The sequence below is a fragment of the Arvicanthis niloticus genome, chromosome 14, assembly GCF_011762505.2.
Source record: "Arvicanthis niloticus isolate mArvNil1 chromosome 14, mArvNil1.pat.X, whole genome shotgun sequence".
NCBI lineage: Eukaryota > Metazoa > Chordata > Mammalia > Rodentia > Muridae > Arvicanthis > Arvicanthis niloticus.
This window is the reverse complement of record NC_047671.1, coordinates 37,305,819-37,327,954: the sequence shown is the minus strand read 5'-3', so window position 1 is coordinate 37,327,954 and position 22,136 is coordinate 37,305,819.

Genomic DNA, 22,136 nt, shown 5'->3' with positions numbered 1-22,136 from the left:
AGAAAGAAAGAAAGGAAGGAAGGAAGGAAGGAAGGAAGGAAGGAAGGAAGGAAGGAAGGAAGGAAGGAACAGTTTTAGGGACTGATATAATAAGCTATACTATGCCACATTTAGAAAAAAAAGCCTACACAGAACCAAAATATTTCATCCACAGTATGCTACTGAATTTAGCTCCTAAGTCTAGACACTGGATGGAAACAAGGGTGGAGAAAATTAAAACCATGATCCAGTATCTCTGCAAGGATACGAATAGCTATTACTTAGCACTGCTACAGCAAAACTCACCAAGATACACACCAACATACAGGGCTTTCGTAGCAGTACTACTTTCTAATCTCTGCTACGTAGAAGACATATTAAGTAGCTGTTTTCACAGAGGTGTCCTCTAACATAAAATGGAAAAAGTAAATCATTCCAATACAGCATCTCAGACTTCCTAAAGTGACTTTAGTGGGAACTAAAAGGCAAAGCTGAGAATGCAACAGACCATCAAAATACCTGATACTCAACAATGTACAATCACACAGAAAGAAGCGTTACTGACTGCTGCTTCTGGGGTCTGCTTTCAGAACGTAGTTATGTTTCTTAAGACAAACTCTAGGTTAGAGAAAGGTGCCAATATCGTGGTCATAAATGGCAACTGCCTTTTAAAGAAGGTTGACATTAGAAAAAGTAAGAGAAGAGATGGAGGTTGCAGAAGTGATCTAGAGCAATACTGGCTGTAACAATCTGTCACCTCTGCCTAGTGGAGAGATCAAATAACTGGGCTTGTTCTTGAAAAGGATGGGTGTTTAAAATCTACTTTGTACAAAAATTACCTCAAAATAGCATCGTGCATAGAAAAATTTTAAGCCCAATGAAAATATAAGAAAAAAATCGCTTAGTTTTCCGAGGCAACTATTATTATTTTCAAACTTGTATTCTTTATTTCCATGCATCTTTTCTGTAGTTGATATATTATCCTATGTGAAATATTATACTGCTCTTGTTATTTATAATAAATGTTTTTCAGCTGACTGTGCTTTAATAATGTCTGGATTACTCATCGCAATTTGTTTTCTTTTTGACCATCTGAAATGAAATATAGTCTACCATATAGAATAGAGTGATGATATAAATTATGAATCCTTCCTTACTTGGCCCAAACTACAAGGCATCTGAAAAGAAGTAGAGAGGAGATTCTGTATCTAGCTGTAAGAAATATGAAGTTCTACTCAATTCTTATGACATGGTGGTCAGAGGGTGGTGGTGACAGTACCTAGAAAATTAATTGTTCAACAGATTCTCAAGGAACTCCCATTCTTCATTCTGTTTCTTGGTGTTTTGGATCTTTCATTTTCAAATGAAAAAAATAAAACTCATGAGAACAATTTTTCTAATTGTCTTTCTCCTGTATGCAATGTCCTACAATTTGTAAAGACATAGTTAAAACTTTACATTTCTACAGCTTCTCTGGTTCATTTGTTACTACAGAGACTGATCCTCCGTTTATGTGCCATAGAGCTTTGAATGAAATTCTGTATATATTTATGATATCACTAAATTAGTTTAATTACTTTCACACTAATGCCTTTATAAATCCTTTTAATGTAGAAATAATGTCCTTTTCCTTAGACAGTAACAAATGAATGTCCCAAAGCTTCACAAGTATTTTTTAAAATGCTCTATTGGGTAAATTCAAAGGAAACCAAATTTCAAAAAGAGAAGCAAATGATACTGCATAATTTTTATTAGTAGAGATAAGTAAATATCAACTAGAATGTTAATTTTTTGCTTCTTTTTTCTTTCTTCTCTCTTGTTTTTCATCCCTCCTCTATGTATGTATGTATGTAATTATGTATGTATGTATATATGTATGTATATGTGTGTATTTGTACAACATGTATGATTTATTGAAATGAAGTCTACATGCAGTGCTTACGCTGGCTCTGGATATCTGAAGTTACAAGTCAGTACCATATTCCTGGGTATAAATTTGTCTGTAAAATATGTACATGTGTGTACTTTTGTAGAATATTTAACTAGTGTTTAAAAACGTCTTTGTTTTCTTTGCACTGAGCATGCTTGCACTGTCACATTTTTGTATGACTTAGTCCTGAAAACTTCATGGGTGTGACCTGGGACAAACAAAGGGCAGACACTAAAGAAACAACAAATACATGTACATTAAGCTTGGGATCCTGTGGGCTGTACTTACTCTGATTGAGGGCACCTACTATGCTACCTGGAGACTCAGAGCATTTATGTACATCATGAGGAGGAGGGATTATATAGTATGGGTGGGAGCAATTCTCAAGCTGTAAACTCCAGAGGACACAGCTACAGTCCATAGATTTTATACACTAGTTTTAGCTGAAGGTCAATTGTTCATCAACACTTTTACTTGGACCAGAGGGAGACTTTGCTGAACCCCTGAGCCTCACCAGAGGAAGGCATTATTATTTTCATGGGTCTGATGCACTGGGGTCTTTGACATTCCCATACTTGTTGATAATTCTCATTCATTCAGAACTTCATTTTTTCATTTCACATTTACTAAGGACTTCTTTGCCTCCCCACATTCTATCTTGCTTTTTTAGATATAGGGTCTTTAATTTTTGATAGCTCACCATATAAACTAGCTATCCAGTGAGTTTCAGAGATCCACTAACTCTGCCTCCTTAGATCTAACTCAAGGATGTAGCAATTATGCAGCTTTCTTATGTAGGTTCTATATATCAAACTCACATCCTCAAGAAATGTACCACAATAATTTTGATTGGCTGAGTTACTTGTGCAGACCTTATTTCTTGAAATATAAAAATCATTAAGAGGATGATGATGACAATGATGATGATGATGATGATGATGATAATTGTGTTTCCAGAGAAGAAGTGACTAACAATTTTGTGAAGCTATAGGTGACTTGACATTGGGATGGTTAAAACTGTAGAAGACGATATAGAAGTTATAGGGTAGGTTATTCTGCAACTCCACTTGAGTTTAAGAAGATTGATCTTTAGACCGAGAGTGCCAAAAATAAGCTTATTTCCATCTGAGTTAGAATTTCTATTGCTGGAATGAAACATCCATAAGCAAAAAGTAAGTTAGAGAGGAAAGTTTATTTGGTTTACACTTCCAGATCATAGTCCATCATTAAAAGAAGCCAGGGCAGGAACTCAAACAATGGCTTTGCTCTGCCTGCTTTCTTATGGAACCCAGGACCACCAACCCAGGGATAGCACCAGCCACAATGGGCTCGGCCCTTCTCCAAAAATTACATTAAGAAAATGTCCTGTTGCTGGCCCTTATGGAGGGATTTTTCAACTGAGGTTCCTTCTGTTTAGATGACTCTAGCTTGTGTTAATTTAACATAAAACTATCTAGAACGTGTTTCTTTAATTATCGAACATTTGTTTCAATAAATTCTATTTCTGTGTTCACCAGACAGCACAAAAGATTTGTAATTCATTGATTACACAGTATTTCCCCTCAACCATAAGGATTATAGATGGCTGGAAAGCCATTTGAAAATCATTTTAATTTTTTGAGAAGGAATTACTTGCTCTAAGACTTAATATTTCCTTTATTTTTTTGACTTTATTTTATATTTTTCTACTTATTTTATTTTTTTGGTAAGCAAAGACAAACAGTTTATATATACTGCTATATAACACAAACACATGTTTTATAAATGGCATTAAAATCCTGGGAAATTAAAATGAAAACATACTCAATATTTTTCACATACTGTACAAGAATAAATTTCTTCATAGACATCAATTTAATTTAGATTTCACCAAATAAATTCCATTTTACCTTTACTTCGTATTGATCCTGGATGAAGGTAGTTCAGCTTCTTTGGGGATGTAGTTATCTCTCAGCAATCAGCAATCAGACAGCCAGGGAAGCAATTGAATCAGAGCAACTACTTGTAAATGACAAAACAAATTGATAATCTTAGACTTAAAAATACCACTGTAACACAGAGAGAGTAAAGCCCTATTTTTTTCCTTCTAATGACAGTGTTTTCTCTTTAGCCAGACAATATGAGGCTGATCGTGTTATTATGGCAAAGCTATTCAAAGGCTTGGGAAATGTCTGTTGGAAATGTCCTTTCATTGGCTCTGATACAACATAAATATTTCTGAATAGCCTACTGCAGACACAATTCTTTTAGGATATTCACTATCCTTAGGTAGCTTCCTTTGGAGGAATTATGCAGCCTCTTAGCCTTGCCAAATTAATATTTTTCAGTGCTCATGAAGGCACAGTTTTCTCAAGGAGGACTGAGTGTCCTGGAGCAAACACTGAATTTTGGAGGTATTCGGAAGGGCTTTAGGAAAGCAATGTGTTGATTGCAGATTAGAGAGCCCCGAGCAACCATCCTAGCTTGGTAAAAAAGCACAGGAGGTTAGGGATCTAGGTGGCAATTTAAACAGCAATAAATGTCAGCTAACAAAGTCAATTCTCTGTTTTGATACAACTACAGCCATTTTTATTCTGTATAAGCCAAAGCTACAAAACACATCAATGTGATAGAAGGTATTCAGAAGAACATATCAATCCCACTATATTTTTAATTAGAAATATGTCTTGGATGTATTTTAGAATATTATGGGGTATTATATATTTTAAACTTCAATAATAACTAAGAATTTCCAGTAGTGTCTCATTTTTGCTATATTTGCTATTCAAAAACTTCCCAACATTATCAGATTAGAAATAAAAACATATTATTACTCCTAGCTTTACTAAGAGGACAAAAAGAAGGGAGGATGGATTTTAGGAGCCAGAGGAGTGAAGAACACCAGGAGAGCATTGCTCACATAATCAACTAATCAGGGTTTATAGGGGCTCAAAGAGACTGAAGTGGCAATTACAGAGCTAATACGGTTCTGTGGTAGGTGCTCTATGCACATATGCATGTGTGTGTGTGTGTGTGTGTGTGTGTGTGTGTGTCTTAAAAATGAGAGGAAGTAGGGGTGTCTCTCTGATTCTTTTGCCTGCTTATCGGACCCTTTTTCTCCTACTGGGTTGTCTTATGTAGCCTTGATATGAGGGTTTGTGACTAGTATTATTTCATTATTGTTATGTTGTGTTTGGCTGATATCCCTGGGAGGCCTGCTTATTTCTGAAGGGAAATGAAGTAGTTCTATTTGGGGGAGAGAGAATGTGGAAGGGGGTAGGATGAAGGTGGGTAAGAGGCTTTAGTTGGGATGATTATATCAGAGAAAAAAGAAGAAAAAGAAAAACATTAAAGAGTACAAAATGATATTGAACATACACAAGTATTTATGGTTTTTATTGAATATTTTATTTATTTACATTTCAAATGTTATCTCCTTCCCCTACCCATTCAATATAGTACTAGAGGTCCTAGACAGAGCAATTAGATAACAAAAGGAGGTCAAGGGTTAAAAATTGGAAAGGAAGAAGTCAAAATTTCACTATTTGCAGATGATATGTTAGTATACTTAAGTGACCCCAAAAATTCCACCAGAGAACTACTAAACCTGATAAACAACTTCAGCAAAGTGGCTGGATATAAAATTAACTCAAACAAATCAGTAGCCTCCCTCTACTCAAAGGATAAACAGGCTGAGAATGAAATTAGAGAAACTAAAAATATCTTCTAGCTTGTGTTATAACTTTCTTTTTGTTAAACTTTTTATTTGAGAAACTTTTTAATTTTATCTACTATTCTGTGTTTAGTGAGTTTATGTTAGACAAGGATATAATCCCGGACCACATTGAACTCACAGTGCTCCACCATCTGCCTCTGGATAACTAGGGTCTGTGGTTTGCACTACCACATGCAGACCATGTTCTTAATTGGAAAAAAATGAAAGAACTTAATAGTAAAATTATGTTTTGTTCTGTTTTAAAATTCTTCAAAATGTTTCTCTAAACTTTAAGATTATAAGCTTGTTCTCTTTTATGTTTCCTTAATATTTTTGGATTATTTTCTCATATTAGTAATGCTTACTATGCCTGTCCTTCTTAAATTAACTTTGTTGCCAACTTTATATTTCTTTATGTATAGCAAACCCCACTATGCTTATTAAACCATCCATCCTTTGTTAACTATTCAGTAATGGAAACCCTACCATGAATCAAGCTTCCATTTCCATAAAAGCCAATTCTGTTCTCTGGTCTGATTTACTGCTCATTTAGTCAAGTGTGGGTGAATATAATGCTGTCTAATCCACTGTGGACTTTCATGACTTTTGAGTTAGAGCAAGGGAAGGTGATGTGTTATACCACATCTATATCAGTGTTTTAATGACCCTTAAGCTTTGTTTGGTATTCTAAGCAGCAACTGTTTTAGACTAAAATTTTCAAGTTCTGTGAAGCTTTGTAATTTTAATTGAATTTATAAGTCAACAATGAATAATCGAATTTTCTTCACAAATATGACATGTCCTCTCATTTGACTATTTATTATTGCATTTAAATAACTATTTAGATCATATATGTTTTATTTTATCTGTTCTGAGGTATGTTATATTATTGGTTTCTATTTGAAATGGTGACTGCTTTAAAATTAAATTTTTGTGGTTTTGGTGTAGGCAATTAATTTTTAAATCGATTTTTGTACATGAGATTTTTGCTGAAATGTCACTTGTTCTCCTAATTTTAAAATTAATTTTGTACTTACATGGATGATCATACTGACATAGTTTTTGGTTCTTCTCTTTCAGCGTATGGAGCCTCCAATCATTCATCGTGGATTTATTTACGATTTGTAGTTCAGTGTGGAGAGGAGATATCAGAATGAGTTTTTCCCCTCTTATGATGTGATTTCCTTAGGAATTCCTATTCAAAGTATCCTTCTGGCTATTAGTATGGCAGGATGTTATTCTGAGTTTAATAGTATGGGGTTTTCTTCTTCATTTTTTGAGAATCTCTTTTCTTCTTAAATTTACTCAATTTATATAGATTTTCTAAATTAAATCAGTATTCTATTTCTAGACTTAACCTGACTTGATCATCAACAAATATCATTGTGTACATTGCTAGATAAAATCTCTAACAAGTTAACTAAGATTGTTGCATGTTTGTTTATACATATTATAACCTAGAAATTTGTGTTTTGATCTTTTCCTTCACTGGGATGTGTCAAGGTCATGTTAGTTTCATAAAATGAGTTAGAGAGTGGCAGCAGTTTCTGTATTTTCTTGAAGAGTTTGTGTAACATTTCAGTGAATTATTACTCAAGGGTTTGATAGAGATTTAATAAAAACTCATTTCAACTTTTTTTGAAAATGTTAAAATTATGGATTGTATCTCATTGATCGTAATTGAACCCAAAGGTTTTTTGCTAGTACTGACATAAGTTGATTTGAATGAATTTTTCAAAAACATATGTACCTGTAAAATTGTTTCATTTCATGGTTTGAAGATTCATTCATAAATTCATATTTTGCTATTTTATAATCAAGTCTATCCAATTTTTTATTCATGGAACTGTTCTGATTTCCTTCCTTTGCTCTTTGTCTTTTGCCTAAGACTGTTTCTTAGACTGGAGACATGTTTAGGATATTTATAGACTTTTCTTTTCTTAGGCTACAGGAATTTTAACATCTGTTGTAGTATTTTTTTTTTTTTGATCTTCAGTCTTATACTTTCTATGCTGTGGATTTGCTATGTGTTCATCTTACTACTCATTAAATACATATATAATGAGTTTTCTAAAATCTTAGATGGAATGCTTAATTTCCAATGCCTCTACTTCATAATGGAAGCACTGAGGCAATACATTAACCTAGTAGCAGTTATTTAAAATTTATTTTTATTGATGTATTTTTGCAGTGTAGAAGTAGAGTAATCCCACCCACATCAGCATATCTCAAATGTGTCCATTATGCCAGAGCTGTCAATCAGGCTCAATGTTTGGATCAATGTTCTTGCCACAGATGCTTTGCAATCTAGATTAGTTTTGCCCATTTTCAGATTTCACAAAGTATAAAAATAGTTGAATTATGACTCTATATTGCTGCATATGTTACCAACTTGTTAGTTTTATTACTATCTCATCATGTTTACAGCAAAAAACTACACATCTATTTATCTTGGTTTTCACCTTCTACACTCTTTTATTTAGTTTAATTTTTACACATTTTCTTTTTGTATTAATTAAATTTGTTCTCTGTCAGTTTCACCCAGATTTTATTATGTAAATTATTTTATTATTTAAACAATTTTATTTAATAATTTTATTATTCAAAATATTTTCTCTTCCCCCCTTTTAAACTCTCCTCTTTCAACAATTCTCTTTCTTATATGAATGCCATTATTTGTTTTGTGACTCACTGATTTTAACCAGGTGGTCTGTCTCACTATGAGTTTGGAACTATATAGTGTCATTTGGTGAACTTACCAGTGCGTACACAACTGGAGACAATGAGTCTTCTTTCCTAGAATCCATTAGTAGGTGATAGGGAAGCAATATGGGGAAAGGCCCCATGAGCAACCCCTTCCCCTTCAGGACTAATTATTAACAGGATCAGTTTGGTACAGGCTCAGTAGAGGCAACCACTGTTACCTCTGTTGCTCTGAGATAGTTATCATGTTTTTAATGGCTGTTTCAGGCATGGAACATGACATTTCACGGCCCTTCTTCCTTTCTTTGTATGAACTCTTCCAGAGTACTCCCTGATCCTTAAAGGAGGTGTTAAAAACATCTTGTTCAGGGCTGAACCCTCACCTGTCACTCTCAGCACCTTGAGCTGCCATGAGCTCACCACCTTTCAATTCAGAAAAAGTTGAGAGTAGTGTTTGTCTATAGGTCTAAAACATTTTTGAGAGGCAACTTGACATTGTACTTTTTTTAGCTGAAAAACCACAGCCTTATGGCTTTCCCAGTCATATGTCTCTTACATAGTTTACAGTCCCAAACATAGGTTCTCTCAGTGTAGTGGGCTTCAGATGCAGTCAGAAAGAACATGTGAGTAGTGCATTCTTGTAGGGCAGATTAGTGATGGGATTCATAGTTTCTCAGCTAGGCAAGACTTTGGACGCATTTCCTTCCCTAGCAGCCTATTTAACAACTTCCAGAATATGAAAAGTAGCAAAGAGGCTGCTTCCAGTCCCCCACTAGCTGTATTTCTCAACATCTTGCACCAAAGATGCATGGCATTGTCAGCAATCAGATCTTGCCATCTAATTCTTGTGGGCAAGAACAGGAATGGCAAGAACCTGTATTGTTTTAGGGGGCACCTGGTCCTTCATAACCAATAATTCTTGTGTGGTATCTGTGTTGCTTGAGTATTTGTGTAGTAATCCCTGCCTTCTAACAGCAGCCATATGCACCCATGCGAAGTACCTTACTTTTAACTCTTTTATTAGTATTTAACATTTACTTGAATTGTAACCTACCTTATTTCCATATAACTTTCCCATATACACTTAGTTTTGGTACACATGCTCTATTTTCATATCTTGCCCACCCTCAATTGACTTCAATTCTTACACATTTTCACCCTAATAGCTACCTTATCTACTTTCATTTTACAAAGATTAGACTATAATCACTCCCTTGGGGCACCCTGTCTCTAATGGTGCCTTTGTGGAAGTTTCTTGGCTTCCATAAGCACTCCAAGACAAACAACACAACTAAAGATTTGAAGCCATAATCCAAATTTAGCAGAGACCATGTAACATTTATAATGCTAGGCTTAGTGGCCTCACTCAGCACACTTTTCCAGCTCTATTTATTTATCTACCTAAATATTTAATTTTTTGTTCCTTTTTCAGCTCAATAAAATTCCACTGTGTATATATGTCATATTTTAAATTGTCCATTCATCATCTGATGAACATTCAGGTTGGGTCCCATTACTAGTTATTGTGTAAAAAACAGCATTGAGTGTAGATGTGAGCACGGTCTCTGAAGTATAGTATAAAGTTCTTGGGTTGTGTTCAGCAGTGGTATATCTGGGTTATATTCCTATTTCTGGATTTTTAAGATTCTTCCACACTACTTTCCTTAGTGGCTGTCCCATTTGTCACTTCCCCCAGTAGTGAATAAGGGTTTTTCTTTTCCCACACCCTTGCCTGCATTAGCTGTCATTTGAATTCTTGACAATAGCCACTCTGAGCAGGAAGACATAGAGTTAGGCTTAGTTTAATATGCCTGTTGCCAGTGATCAAGAATGTTGAACACTTTTAAAGGTGTTCACTAGCTATTTCTAAATCTCCCTTAGAGAACTCTCTGCTCAGTTTCATGGACCATGGCTTTCATCATGAAGGGATGTTGCATTTATCTGTTTTTCTACTAATAAACATTGAGGCTGTTTCTAGCATAGCCCTCCTTTACAGAATGGCTTATGTAATACCTCACTATTTTTATTTATTTTTTAATTGTACAGTTTACTCATCCATTTAATTTTGGTTTTATGAAACAGAGTTGCTCTCTGTAGCACAGGCTAGCCTTGAACTTCTTATTCTCATGACTCAGTCACTGAGTGGTGGTATGCCATCAGCTACAAAAATGTTGAGTTATGATTTTAATGTGGTTGTATTATGTTAATGTGGTTGTAAAGATGTCTTTTTATGTCTCTAGATGGAAGTTCCTTCTAAGATGTATGTTTTGAATTTATTTTTGTAACAATCTCTGTTTTGAAATTTTGTTTTCTGAACAATGTATTTTAGTGAGCACAGAATATTTTGAGAAAGTCTAATTTGAATATTTTTACTTTGGGTTGGAAGTTTTCTATTTTTCTGGTTAGTTAAAATATCTTCTACTACTCAGAGGTAATGTTTTGCTTACTTTTTAGAAAGTCAGTAATTCCAATTTTATGTAAATTTGGCCAAATTTTTGTTGAGTGAGCTAAAAGTCAATTTTTAAATCTTTCTTTTGAGGTTTTTATTTTATTTTATTTCTAGATATTTTAGTAAGATTATTTTTAATCTGCCTAAAGTTTTATAACTCCACTGAAATTTTTATACTGTCATTTTTAACTTATTACAAGTCATTTTACATTTGTTGCTAATTTTTTAAATAAGATTTTTGATGGACCCATTTCTGCCATTTTTACTGTCTTTCACATTTTTACATTTGTGGGATGGTGAGGTATTTCTCTGTGTTCATGTTTGTGTGTATTTGAATATGTGTGTCTGTTTCTTCTTAAAAGTTTAGCTGAACTTCCATTTTGGGGAAATTAAGAGCCCAGATTTTAAGTTCCATAAGAAACATCCTGTCCATATTTCTGCCAGATGTCAGGTTTACTTCTAGTCAACCATCATGTAAATGCCATTTTTAGGGTGGCCAGATATGTGGTATAAAGTTAAAACTCACAGTCACATGGAGAGAGAAGTTTGGTTACAAATGATCTCCTTTGCATAGTGTCACAGTTGGAGTAGAGAGTTAGAATGAAGAAGTCCTTTCTTGCTATTCTATATGGAGAAGTTTTCCCTTCGTTGAAGATGTAGACATTTGTGGCTCCCGTTTGAGACCGAATCCTCTAAAGTTTTCCAAACTTGAAGGCTAAGCTCTAAATTCTTTCTGAAACTTTTATAAGATAAAAAAAAAAAAAAAAAAAAAAAAAAAAAAAAAAAAAAAACCTAGAAGAGTTATGTCCATCCTCTTGGAGTCATATTTATGTTATTTGTTTAGCTTGAAAAAATTTTCTTTCTGGTCAGTAATAATTTAAAATATAACTGGAGAGGTTTGTTTGTTCAGTATTTAAGTTTATTTTGAATTTGAAGTACTTGTTAAGATTTTATCCTACTCTATCATCAGAAATTGAAAATCCTAATTTTGGGGGGAGTTTTTCCAGTCATTGGACCAGTTATCATTTGGGGAGTTAACATTGGACCAGGGACGACATCTTCATATAATCTATGAAAGCAATTGGGATTTTATACCCATATTGGTTTCACTCCCCTCATAGCTATCAGAAAATCTGCTCATATCATGTGAGCTGAAGTAGGAGTATACAGGAATCTTTATACACAATACATATAAACAAAAATTTGGCATATATTTTGGGGAAAAAGAGATAGTATATCCAAAAGGGGATTACCAGTCTAAAATAATATACCTGAAGAATATCTTTTAAAATAAAAGAATGATGAAATTTTCCTTAGACAAGTCAAAACAAAGAAATTAGTTACCAGCAGATCATTCCTGAAGAGATCACTTAAAGTTCCTACTCTTGAAACAAAAGAACAATTGCTATCTACAAAAGTCTGAAACTTACTAGTTCATACACAAGAGAAAAAAAGGAAAAGAGTCAAACCTTATCAATATAGATCTATAAAATGAAAAGTTGAACACTAGGGCTGGAGTGCCCAGTGATGTACATCAGTGATAGAGCACTTGTTTTATACATAAGATCTTGAGTTTGATTCTCAATGTGGCAAAAATATGACACAGAAAAAGGAATGGACACAAAGTAAAAAAATCACAATGCAACATAGACTATATGAATATGGATATGCCAAAATATTTGAAGGACTATAAAAATAGCTAAATTTCTGGACCCATGTAACATACCAAAATTGAACCCAGAAGAAGTAGAAAGCTTGAATCAACCAACAACAATTAGTACCACTGAATTATTAATTAAATTTCTCCAAACAAATAAAAACCCCCAGATGGTTTCACCAGATGGCTTAATTTTGCTAATCTTCTGAAGAATAGCAAGTGTTAATTCTCCTCAAGCTATTCTAATAAATTGAAATGGAGATCTTTCCAAGCTCCAAAAGCTGTGATACCAAAATCAAATAAAAATGCAAACAAATATATCTAGGTTGGGTATTGGGTTACACTTCTGATTGTATGGGCATCTTGTAATTGAGCATTACCAAACTTACAAAGCCTTTGATTAACATTTTAAAAAGTGGATAAAAGCAAAAAGGAGAAGGGGGATCTGATAGGGTTTTTTATAGGGAGGGGAAATTGGGAAAGGGGATGGCATCTGAAATGTAAATAAAATATCTAATAAAAAAAGAAAATAAAAAGAACTGTAAAAAATGAATTAAAAGCTAAAAAAAAATACAAACAAAAAAACTAAATGCAGACCAATGTCCTTAATGAACATAAGTGCAAAAATTCTCAACAAATTGAAAGCAATAGTACATTACAAATATTTATCCAAGAAATGCAATCAAAAGTTAAAAATATATAAATTAATGGAAATAACAACCTCCTCAAAACAAAGTATCATCTGAGTAGAGGCAAAAAAATAATCTAGCAGAGCTCAGCATTCCTTCATCATGAAAATCATCAACAAATAAGATACAGAAGAAATGTGGTTCAATACTGAAGGCTTTTACGACAAACTTATAGCCAACACAGTACTTAATTAGGAAACTCTAGTGTTATTTCCTCAAAGATCAGGAACAGGATAGAATTCCAAGCTCCTCCACTATTATTCAAAAAAAATAATAAAAGTTTTTGCTAGAGGAAAAAACAAAGAAATGACATAAAATGAGAAAAAGAAATAAAATTATATTGTTTGACATATGTATGACAACATTCTTTTATATATGTAGAAAAAGAGAAAAAGCCGGGCAGTGGTGGCACATGCCTTTAATCTCAGCACTTGGGAGACAGAGGCAGGTGGATTTCTGAGTTTGAGGCCAGCCTGGTCTACAGAGTGAGTTCCGGGATAGCCAGGGCTACACAGAGAAACCTTGTCTCGAAAAACCAAAAACAAAAAACAAAAAACCAAAAACAAAAAACAAAAAAACAAAAAACAAAAAGAGAAAAATATAACTATGGTGGTTTGAATAGGTTTGGCCTCCATAGACTCAGGAGTGAGAATGCTTGACTCATAGGGATTGGCACTATTATAGGGTTGGCCTTTGTGGAGGAAATGTGTCACCATGGAGATGAACTTTGAGGTTACATATGTATTATCAAACTCCAGTGTTGAACACAGTCCCCTTCTGCTAACTGTGGATCTAGATATAGAACTCTCCAGAACCATACCATGTTTGCCTGCATGCTGCCATGCTTCCTGTCATGATTATAATAGACAGAGCTTCTGAAACTGTAAGTTATTCCAATTAAATATTTTTCTTAGGAGTTGCCTTAGCCATGGTGTCTCTTCATAGCAATAAAACCTTAATAAAGACAACCATCAAATAATATATTATGCCTTATAAAATAATATAGCAAGAGTTATATATATATATATATATATATATATATATACACATATATATATATTAACACAGAAATTTCAGCTATCATTTATACGTGAACACTGAAATTGCTGATAAAGGAATAAAGGAAGCATTGTCATTCATAATTTTCAGTTGATTGAGGAAGCAAATTATCTAGAAATAAGTCTCACAAAGCTAGTAAGCTGTTTCTACAACAAGAATTATAAAACTTCAATGAAATAAATTGAAAAATAAAAGCTTATAAAGACTTTCCACATGTATGGATGGGAAGATGAGTATTATTAAAGTGAGTGTCAATGAAATTCCATAACGTACCAATAACATTCAGTACACAAATAGAAAACACTCATGAAATTTATAGATGCTTAAAAAGACTATAGCTAGAGTAAATGTGAGAAAAAAAACAAATTTAGAGACATCCCACTTCCTTGATTTAAACATACTGCAATCCTAGCATAACCAAAACAGTATGGCACTGGCATCAAACAGAGACATAGACAAATGTAACAGAATAGACAAAAAAAAAAAAAAATGCAGATATAAGTCTATGCACTTACAGCTAACTGGTTCGTGACAAGGGTAACAACAGTACAAAATGGACAAATGTCTCTTCAATAAATGATGCTTCAAATACTACATCTCAAGTCACAGGAAGCAGAAGATAATACCTATTGTTCGACACAGGAGCATTAACTAAAAATTAGTTTAAATGCTATGTGGTAGCATGAGTAGAGGATATCCTGTGACTGAGTTTTCAAACACTGGTCTTAGCAAAGATGTCTTCAACATGCCTCCAATACAATAGTCATTGAAGAATAAATGAGTATATGAATTACATCAAGCCAGAAATTATAGAGAGATTACCTTATGTATTGTATGGAAGTATCACCTGTCAATATAAAAGCCTATCACCTATGGCTTAGGCATGAAATAGATGGCAGGATATCCAGGAGTAGAAAGAATTCTGAAATAGAATCAGGTGGGAGAATGACTGAGGAATATGTGAGGACAGAGAGTCTAACTATATGGCCAAAGTATTTGTAAACATATATTTTGAGTCTGAGTCTTATTTCTGGGAGCATGGGGCTATGATGCAGAACCAGGAAAGCATCATATAATAACGTAAAGTATGGATAGAATATCTGTAGATTGAGAGATAGTATCATGAGAAATTAGAACCCAAAATATATAAGAAATTGTCTCAACAAAAATAATAACAATAATTCAATTAAAATTAGGAGAGTTAGTTGAGGAGGTATCAAACTCACTAATGATCAGAGAAATAAAATTCAAATCCACGATGAGATGTCATCTTACTTCATTTAGAAGGAACATAATCAAAATGACACAAAATCACAAAGATGCAGATAATGAAGCCTCATACAACTATGACTGCATTACCAGTACAGTGCATATTTACATAATAGCATAGCTAGTGCAAAGACATGGTTCCTAACAACCTAGGATAGAACCACCCAATGACCCAACAACCCCACTACTGAGGATCTATGCAAATTTAATGAACCCAATATGCTAAAATTTACATACATTTGCATATGTATTACTTTACCATTTATAGTCCCCAATCACAGAATCTACATAGGTATCTAGCCATGCTTGGATAGATTTAAAAATGTGTAATGCGTGGAACAAAATTATACACAAAAATCTATAAAATTCTACCATTTCCAGTGTAATGGAAACAATGGGAGAATATTTCGTTACGTGAAAAAAAGCTAATGAATAGTGAGTTTAACAGTGGTTCTCAACCATCTTCATGTTATGGTGACCCCCAACCAATATTTGATTACTACTTTATAAATGTTATTTTGCTACTGTTATAAATCATAATGCAAATACCTCATATTCGGGTTATCTAATATGACCTCTGATTTTAAGGCCCAAGAGGTATGATCCTCACTCAAATTGAGAACCCCTGGCCTAGAGCCTAAATTTTTTAAACAATGAGAATTACCCTGAAAAGAGGTAGCTGCAAATGTTTTTGTTTTATATGTAAGAATAATAAACAAGCAAACAAACAAATAAATTTAAAAAGCAGTATTTAGCCAAGACTCTAATTTTCCTTGCTCAACAGGAATTAATTTGATTCTATTTCTTAATTCTTTTGATAGTTTAATCTTAGATGCCCTATACCCTATTAGTGGGCACAATATAAAACAAAATAGAAATAAAAGGCATTATTATATTATTATACATTAGGATATGAGGAATGAGTAGACTTTATGTTTCCTACTGTGTGGCAGTTATACAATGTGCTTTATCTGAAACATAATAAATAGATTGGGATATGAGTCTATTAGCATTAATATTAGTATCGTTTTCTTTCTATGCTTTTGACCCTGCTCAGATTATTAACCTTTGATGGTTCATATAAAGATTCTCATTACATTTATAACTATGAACATGGCAATCAATAAGGTACTTAGATGTAAGTACAGACAATTTGTCTTAATAATAACCCAAAAGTTATCAAATATTCAATAAGCACTTATCATAAATATCTACAGTAATGAAGAAATTTCCATTGTGTAGTTTACTTACTTATCTTAATTGACATTCCTCAAATTATAAACTTTCCTTATTTTAATTGAAATTAAGTGATTGAAATAAAAGTCACTAAGCAAATGTGTACTGAGCCAGGTTTCCAGTTGAGTCAGTTAGAAATGACACAGGAAAAGGCCATTGTGGTTGTCACTGTATTATTAGCAATATTCCTTGGTTGGGGGAGGGTAACTATAGCTACACAGAAGAAAATATGAAGGATTACTCCAGGAAGGACATAGAATATGAGAAACATGAGATTATAGAATAACTGTGATTCAAATTTGAACTGGAAAAGAAGGCTTCTGTGAAAAACAGAAAAACTAGGAAAAGAACTGTAGCATGAGGTGGTCAATAGGAAGCCCCAGGGATGGAGTTGGACTCCTTCTGCATCTCTGAGGGATCCTTTACTTTCCTCTTGTGTTTTCACAACTCTGTGAATAGTGATTATGATTATTCATTTTTGTTGTTGTTGTTGTTGTGAGAATATTGAGATTCAATGACATTTAATACATTAAGAAAATTCCAACTGTGTTTAATGATGAGTGTAGATGATATGGAATAATTTCAGGAAGAGCAGCCAGATAACAGAAGAGACATTCAAATGGCATATGCAAACTGAGTTTTGAATCAGGAGCTAAATTTTCATTAGTGTAAATAAAAGTACAAAGGTTGAATCATGAAATAAATGGTGTTCTGTGATGACACTGAAGATCTCAAAGCAAATAGCAAATAGGGTGAACACTCTGTGTGTTTAACATCACAGCAGATTTGATGCCCCCTTGATTAAATCTTACTTCTCCTTTCTTCTTGCATTTTTTGAGCAATATATTCTAATGGATGCATGCTTTTCAGTCTGTCATCTAGCCCTTTAAAACTAACTGGTATGTCCATTACAAGGGTAACAGAAGCTTCATGGTTCAGAGAGTAGATCTTACCAATGTGGTGGTGCACACCTTTAATCACAGTATGCTTGAGGCAAAGGCAGGAGGATCTATGAGTTTGAGGAAACCCTAGTTTACAGAGTGAGTTCCAAAGCAGCAAGGGGTATTCAGAAAACTTCCCACCGCCCAATAAAGTACAGTAGATCTAAAAAATAATGATAATGGCCTGATTTAGGGTAACGAGGGAGAGATGGAAAGAAGTGAAATGAAATATATATTGAAATAAAATACTGGGCTGTTAGTTGAGATTAGCCACTCTCTATTACCTGGTCTAGTACTGCTAGGAAGTATCGTTTCATTTTAAACAACAAGCAGCATGTTCATGTTTGTGTCTTAGTTTCCTTTCTTATTGCCCTGATAAAATATACAGACAAAAGCAACATAAAACAGAAATAATTTATCTGTTTCAAATTTCCAGCGTGTAGGCCATTGTTGTAGGGATCTCAAGGTAATAGGGACTTGAAATAGCGAGTTGCAGTCCAGTCATAACCAAGGGCAGGGAGCCATGAGTTATGGCATACATGCATGCTTGCTAGTATTCAGTTTTTTGTTATTTCTATTCTTACATCACCTGGGACTCCAAGTTCAAGCATTGGAACTGTGCACAGTGAATAGATCCTGCCATGTGACTTAATGTAGCTGAGACAGTCTGTCACAGACATTTTGACTGGACATTCCCATTAGTGTGTGTAGAACATGACAAGTTCACAGTAAAGCAAAGGGCTGGAGAGGACACAGTTTTTAATACACTTACTACTCTTGCCTGAGACTTGAGCTTGGTTCCCAGCATCCCTGCTGGACACTTCACAAATGCTGTTCCAGAACATACAACACCCTCTTCTAGCATTCACAGGCACTCACATTTTTTTTGCACATACTCACACACAGATACCCCCCCACACACATACATATAATTTAAAACAAAAATATCTCAAATATACCTAACCTTTGAAAGACATATGGAAATGATCACTTTAAGTAGTAATAATGATAGAATTAAGTTGCCTAAAAATCTTTTTTAATTGGATATTCTATTTACATTTCAGATGTAATCCCCTTTCCCCATTTACCCCCCACCCAGGAACCCCCAATCCCATCCCCCCTCCTCCTGCTTCTATGAGGATATACCCCCATCTCCCTCCCACTACCACCTCCCACCCATGATTTTCCCCTCTCTGGGGCGTCCAGCCTTCAGTACACTAAGAACTTCCTCACCCACCTATGCCTGACAATGTCATTCTCCCCTACATATACAACTGGGACCGTGGGTCCCTCCCTATGTGCTCCCAGGCTGGTGGTTTAGACCCTGGGGAGCTCTGGTTGGTTGGTTGGTATTGCTCTCCCTATGGGTCAGCTCCTTCAGTCTGTTCTCTCACTCCCATTGGGAGCCCCATAATCGGTACAATGGTTAGCTGTGAGCATCTGCCTCTGTATATTTCAGGCTCTGGCAGACCTTTTTTTTTTTTTTTTTTTTTTTTTTTGGTTTTTCAAGACAGGGTTTCTCTGTGTAGCCCTGGCTGTCCTGGAACTCACTCTGTAGACCAGGCTTGCCTCGAACTCAGAAACTCAGAAATCCACCTGCCTCTGCCTCCCAAGTGCTGGGATTAAAGGCGTGTGCCACCACTGCCTGCCAGACCTCTAAGGAGACAGCTATATCAGGCTCCTGTCAACCTGCACTTCCTGACATCCACATCAGCGTCTATCTTTGGCGACTGCACAAGGGATAGGATACCAAGGTGAAGCAATCTCTGGACAGCCCCTCCTTCAATTTCTGTCCCACACTTTGTCTCCACATTTGCTCCCATGAGTATTTTGTTACCCCTTCTAAGAAGGGCCAAAGCACCCACACTTTGGTCTTCCTTGTTCATGAGCTTCATGTGGTCTGTGAGTTGTATCTTTGGTACTGTGAGCTTTTGGGCTAATATCTAATTATCAGTGGGTGCATACTATGTGTGTTCTTTTGTGATTGGGTTACCTCACTAAGGATGATATTTTCTAGTTCCATCTATTTACCGAAGAATTTCTCAAATTCATTGTTTTTAATAGCAGAGTAAAACTCCATTGTGTAAATGTACCACATTTTCTGTATCCATTCCTCAAAATCTTTAGAGAACCCAAATGTTAATGGGAATGGAGTCAATAGCCTCATTTTTACTAATTGTAACAACACAAACTCTGATTAAAATACTCTTGGTTCAAAATTTGTCACTTAGTTTAAAATAAAGCTGTGTTTTATTTTGTTCTCAAAATATACTAAGTTGCACCTAAAATAAATGAGGTGAGAAAGGTAGAGACAAAAATAGGCAATGACTTTCTTAAAGTTCAAATACATCAGAAGCAAGGTCATATTGTACCTTCCAGGACTTTGGACTGTTAATATATCTGAGTCTTAATTTATATTACATCACTATATGAGATACTGAATTCACTGAAATTGTGTAAGTCTCCAAACCAAAATTGCGAGTGAATGCTTTTTTCGTGCCTATACCAAAGCGCAAATGATTAATAAATATATGCTAAAGTTGGGAGAGAAAAATAAAATTTCATGATGCTAGTTAAGTGAGGAGATTGCTGGCTGAATAATGAAAAGAAGAGAAAAATGAATGCACTGAACCCAAGGCATCTGTGAGCTGTCCATCCCAGCACCCACTTACTAGAAAGGTGACCTTGCTAAGATATGGATTATAAAACATACCTTTTCAACAGACAACCCAAGTGATATTTTCAACTGAAGTTCAGAAAAAAATTTAGCAAGTTCCGGAAACATTTTTTTTTTTTTTTTTTTTAGTTTGTGGAAATAGAAATACCATAATACAAAGAGATCAAAGTTTCTAAAGAAGTATATAAAAGCTGAAAATTTTGAATTCTTTAGGTATATTCTAAGTGATTTAGGCCTTTTCATGTTGAACTGTAGCTCTCAAACAAGGGGACATTTCTCATTTCTCAGGTATCTATACTACACACACACACACACACACACACACACACACACACACATTTAAAGAATCCAGTTTAGCAACAGCTGTTGCTACAGGACATATACCAATTGCTACAAAAATTATTATTCATGCTAATTCAATAACAACTGCAAGTGCAGGCCAGACATAAAATGTTAAGTTCACATAATTGTGACTATGGCATAGCGGAGTTTCAAATGATCTTAAGGAGTTGTTGCCAGGCAAACTCATTACTACTAATTTTCACCAATTTGGGGGCAATAGCACAGGAACAGTGGGGAAAACAGCAGCATCGGGAGACAAAGGAGTCTTTCCTAACTCTAGATAGGAAGTGAGGTTTTTCAATTTTCATAAATAATTATAACCCCAGGCTTCCATCCTTGAAAATTTCCGGGTAACATTTGCATAGTGACTCTGTACAGGTAGACTTTCAAACTCATAATTACACTCTCAGCCACATCAAAGAATCTGGTGCCCAATGGTAACTAGAACAAGGCTTAATTACAAAGATTGGGCACATCAAGGGTCATATACTAGAATGCCTAATTCAAAGGATTATGTCTGACTGATAAAGCACAGGTAGGAATAACAAGGGGGGAACTCAGGTGTGGTGCAAAGTATGTATTTTCAGCATTGTATGATTAATTATCATACATGTGTACATATGGCTTTATAGAGTTATAAGAAAATACTTAAATAAATAGAAGATAAGTATGTTCTAACCTTCATCATTTGTGGATACCCCCCTTTTCCTAAATTAATTTAAAAGAGTTTCCCAAGTATAGGCTAGACTTAGCAGTTTGCTTTGAAGAAGAGTTCAGGTAATGAGAGAGGTAAATCAGTCACTTAGTAAACAGTAGCTTGCCAAGATGATAAAGGTCAATATTATTTTTGATCGCAATGATGAAAAGGATTCCAGATAGTATGTGATGAGATTGGAATTTTTCTTTCATGATATCCTTTTCATAATCTATAACTTCAGTCCAATTTATAACTAGAAGATCTAAATTTGGAATTTTGTATGGGATACCTTCTTAGCTCTTTAAAAGAAGAATTGTCAAGGCAATAAAAACAAAAACAGAAAATAATATGTCATAGAATCATGAGCTGGTGACATATTAAAGCTAATTCCACTGTGGTAATATGCTGGAACAGAATGAGGATATTAAATTTTTTAAAGAAAATAAAATCAAGATAAATATCCCAGTTCGTTCAGTATTCTTTTTATGTTTTATTATCATATGTTAATTATACATAATAGATTTGTTTTCATATTTTCATGTATTTATATAATATATTTTGGTCATATTCAACCTCCATTACCCTCTCCATTACAATAGTTTAGGAGCTGTTCACAAGAGCACGGACACCTTACCAATTGCTACGCTCCTGAAGAAAACATCTCCCCTCCCCACATTAACCATTAATTGTGTATGATTCTTCACAGAAGAGTGGAGCCATGTTGCAGAATATTTGATCACACTGTGAACTCCAAGATTGTGCTTTTTACTGAAAAAGTGGGTTTTAGTTGTGGTGTGGCTCAAGCTTTAGCACA